Source organism: Coregonus clupeaformis, chromosome 15, assembly GCF_020615455.1.
Source record: "Coregonus clupeaformis isolate EN_2021a chromosome 15, ASM2061545v1, whole genome shotgun sequence".
Lineage (NCBI taxonomy): Eukaryota > Metazoa > Chordata > Actinopteri > Salmoniformes > Salmonidae > Coregonus > Coregonus clupeaformis.
Window position 1 is genome coordinate 13,223,120 of NC_059206.1, and position 4,370 is coordinate 13,227,489.

At 40.4% G+C, this 4,370-nt stretch overlaps 1 non-coding gene across 1 annotated transcript; it reads left to right on the plus strand.

The window, feature by feature from the left end:
- The first annotated feature begins 2,356 nt into the window (after positions 1–2,356).
- Positions 2,357–2,432, plus strand: trnap-ugg. Its single transcript has one exon. It is a non-coding gene; the product is annotated as a tRNA-Pro (tRNA).
- The last annotated feature ends 1,938 nt before the right edge of the window (positions 2,433–4,370 follow it).

Here is a 4,370-nt window from a genome sequence, read left to right on the forward strand (position 1 = left end):
AAACTATTATAGCTATTTAATGGAAAATTATTATAGTTATTTAATGGAGTACTTAAAAAACTAAAATATCAACTAAATATTATAAATAATTTACAGGGAATAGCTGCCCCTCAATTTCACTCCTATTATTAAAACCACCATTAAAAAAAGCTACATCCTTGCCAACTTCTTACAGGGTCAAAAGGTTCATTGGCGGCAGGGCTGTTTTGAAAAGTGCATAGTGAGTCTGCACTCTCTCTTCATATGTTAGCCATTTGATGATTCATTTGGTAGTTTCATGCGATGCCTTAAGATGTGTCACGGGTGTTACACGGTTTGCAGTAAGGAGAAAAGGACATTTGATGAAAATAATTTCTCAAATCACATGATTAAGTGATTTATTTACCTTTTTTTTTTAAGTGTGATTTGACCTACTGTGGCCGCCATCTTAGATATTCTATATTTTCTGCAGATTTGTCATTGGTGTTAAAGTGACTGGTGTTACTGTTCCTTCTGGTTTTAATATAATTTTATTAAATATGTTTAAGTGAGTAATAACACTGAACTAGATCAAAGGTAATTCAATAATAAATATTGTGTTGCACCTTCAACCAATAGCATAACAAATAAACAACCCTTGAAAAAATACAAAGACTTTTGATTGTCTTTATTAAGACATCCTTTATATCAAAATTTAGCCAGACTGACACGCCAGCCCGAGCCGCCTGCATGCCCGACCCCCACCAGTCCAGTCATTAACTCAACTCGCTCCCAACACAATTTCCTTCCCAGTTCACACCTTACATTTTTTTCGTTCCTAAAGGGAAAGGTAAAAAAATATATAAAAAAATAATACACCTCAAATATACATTAACACACAGAAACAGCAAATCTTACATATAATTATTCTCATAGGACTAATAGTACTGTAGAGCTCTTTTTACTTGCAAACAATATAGTTGGGTCGCCCCGTCCTGTCCCCAGTGGTCCACCACCCTGCAGACCCCCAACCTAACACACCTCACTCAGCTTCAGGATGATTTTAGTGAAACTTTCATTATTGGTTTTGGGTGTGTTAGGCCAAGGCCAGAGTGACAACCCACAGGACGGCAGACCCCCAGGTCCAGGACTGAGCAGCCCAGCAGCTAGGGATTGCCTAAATAGGGATCTCTCCAGACGTGGGCATGTTTTCAATACAGACTCCTTTAGTTGTACTGTATGCCATATACAGTGCCTTGTAAAAGTATTCATCCCCCTTGGAAAAATGCCAAGGGGGGTGAATACTTTCGCAAGCCACTGTAAATAGAGTATGCTACACTCTAAAAATAAAAGGTTCCTGGAGTATCCTTTAGGGGTTCTTCAAATTGAAACTGTGGGGGGACCCCCATAAGTTCTTCGAATAACAGTTTTTAATGGATCCTCAAATAACTTTTTGAATAACATTTTGGGGTTACCCTCCCCCCTATTATTATTATTAATACGCATAACAATAACACAATATTTTAGTTGTCAGTATTTATTATGATTTTAGTGGCAAAGCAGAATAAAAAAATCTAAATATGAGGTAAACTCCTAGCAGAGCCCCAAGTCCAATGGGTATATCCTCTGGCGTGTTGATGTTCTCCGTATCCATAGCCAGAATGATTTTGCAGTGCATGGTGATTGAACAGGTTTCCTGTTATATACATCAGAGGTGTAGTCTGTGAATCCAAAAAATAGTAATTATACCGATGTTTAACAAAACATTTTTGTGGTAAATGTGAATGAAAAAAAACTGTTTTTATAATGTTTTTCATACACATACCTTGTCCATAATGTAAATAAAGGCCTATGGGATTTTAATTGAAGAGGTAAGGGAGGAGGATGGTACCTGTGATCTGCATAACATACCAATACCAATTGACATACCTTTGTATGCCTCCTCGTCTGTATACCTGCAGACACAAACACAAAAGTGAGCAGTTCAGTCAACTGCACCCAATACAGCTAGCCTTCAACATATTCTTATAGCCTACATATTCTTACCTCTTTGTTGATTGATATCCATTGAATTGTGTCCATTTTCTGTTTTAGAAAGATTTGCACAAATATGAAAAGGTAGACGGTATCATCATAAAACAATAGCAATTTAGATCATATAAGGGACAAACCTTACCTTGAATTGAGGAGATCTTTACATTTTTCAGTTAAGTGCCTGCACCTGCTGTCCTTTCAAATTCAAATCGAAATGTTTCAGTTGGGCAATTAGGTTCTTGCAAGATCCCCCACCAACTAAGGAGGTTCCTCGATGAACCCCACCTCTTATGGGGTTCTTGGAAGAACCTTTTGAGGGCAATTTTCAGTGCCAAGAACCCGAAGGTTCTTCGAAGATCTTTGAGGCCTCCTGTAGCTCAGTTGGTAGAGCATGGCGCTTGGAACGCCAGGGTTGTGGGTTCGTTTCCCACGGGGGGCCAGTATGAAAAATGTATGCACTCACTAACTGTAAGTCGCTCTGGATAAGAGCGTCTGCTAAATGACATAAATGTAGAAGAACCCTTGTTGAACCCCTCATTTTTAGAGTGTATAGCCTATGCATGGGCGGAGAAGCACGCGGCAGTTATCTTTCCAAGGAAATGTACTTCCTAAATAGGCCTATGATTAGGCTGTAGTTTACTAAATTGCCTAGAAATAGGCCTAAATATTGATCACCCATATTTCCATCTGAAAATCTTCCCACTCCTAAAAGGTAGGCTATAACATTAGATCAAGAGAAAGTGCAAGTCTCTCCAACTCTGCTCTCTTCAAACTACATCCAGCATATTGGCTGATATAGCCCAATAATACAATATAAGGGCCATGTGAGAATCTCTAGTATATTTAACCTATTTCTGAAGTTATTTGCGCATTTTGATATTGCCTATAGGACGCAAAATTGCTGGGTCCATGGCTGGCAAGTGAGCTGTGTCACATACGCCTAAAATAACAATGCGGGACTGCGGTTGGATTTGGGACCAGTTATTGCGGTAGCGGGTGGGAGTCAGACAGAAAGCCAGCAGATGTGGGCAGGAGCGGGATGATCGGTCCCACTCTGTGCACCGTGACAGTGAAGCCTGAAACATTAGGGCTGTTTATTACTGTGTCAGTGTGAAAAGTAGGGAATTAGCTAGGGAAACTGACAGATTAATAAAGTTACATTGCCATACTGACTAATAAAAACTCACATTGCACTGAAAGAACGTCAGAATATCAAATCTTCAATCATTTGGCCGATGGTTTCATCATTTGATTCAGGTCTAGTGTAATTGAGGCAAAAATAATAGCTAACGTTGGCCAACTTTTGGCCAACTCTCTCTAACGGTACATCAACCAGCGAAAGCTAGCCAAGTTAATATACTTGTGAAACGGGACAAAACAAAGGCAACAAAACATTTCCATACAAACAACAGCTGTTAAATAACGATATGAGGTGGCTATTATTACTATATGACAGATAACTAGAGGCTAGAGCTGACCTTGCGCTGTGGTTGCTACTACTTGCTAGCGTAGCTTATTCATTCACCTCAGTCATTCACCTCAGTCGAGAGGGGAGGAAACATTAGCTAACATTACAGTTACAATACTAGCTCAGCACAACCACTAGTTTAGTTTTTTCCTGTTAAATTAAACAGCAGCTACATCAGTCAACTATAGAGTAGCCAGTTTCTGCTTTGCTTGCTTTTAAAACTCTGTGAAAGAGCGCAACACATACACACTGAACTATGCTCAACTCTTCCTTGCTGGTCCAGCCAGCCTTCCAGAAGCTTTGCCTTCACACAACCTGTCAGCCTGCTCTGAGGTGTCTGAGCAGTCCTAAATCCAGCTGACTGAACACTCCAAGCAGCCTACCCGACCACTGACACAGAACCCCTCCACTGGTTTCTTGGGCTCAGTGCTAGTAAATGATGCTCAACCTGTCTTTATCATAAGGGAGGTTTCTGAGTCAAAGGTAGACAAGGTGATTAGCTCACTAAAGAACTCTAAAGCCAAAGATGTGTTTGGGATGGACTCTACCTTTCTTAAAAACTACAAAGAGTCACTCATTGGCCTCATTACTAAGGTCACCAACACATCTATTGGTCTCGGGGTGTTTCCAAGGGTATGGAAGTCGGCCATAATAACGGCCATCTTTAAATCAGGCGACCCTGCTGACGTGAGTAACTACAGGCCCATTAGTATACTACCTGTGGTGTCAAAGGTTGTTGAAAAGTGTGTAGCAGAACAACTGATTGCCCACCTCAACAACAGCCCCTTCACATTACATTGCATGCAGTTTGGCTTCAGAGCGAAACACTCCACAGAAATGGCCAACTGCTTTTTTCTGGAAAATGTGAAGTCCAAGATGGACAAAGGGGGCGTTGTTGGGGCTGTGTTTC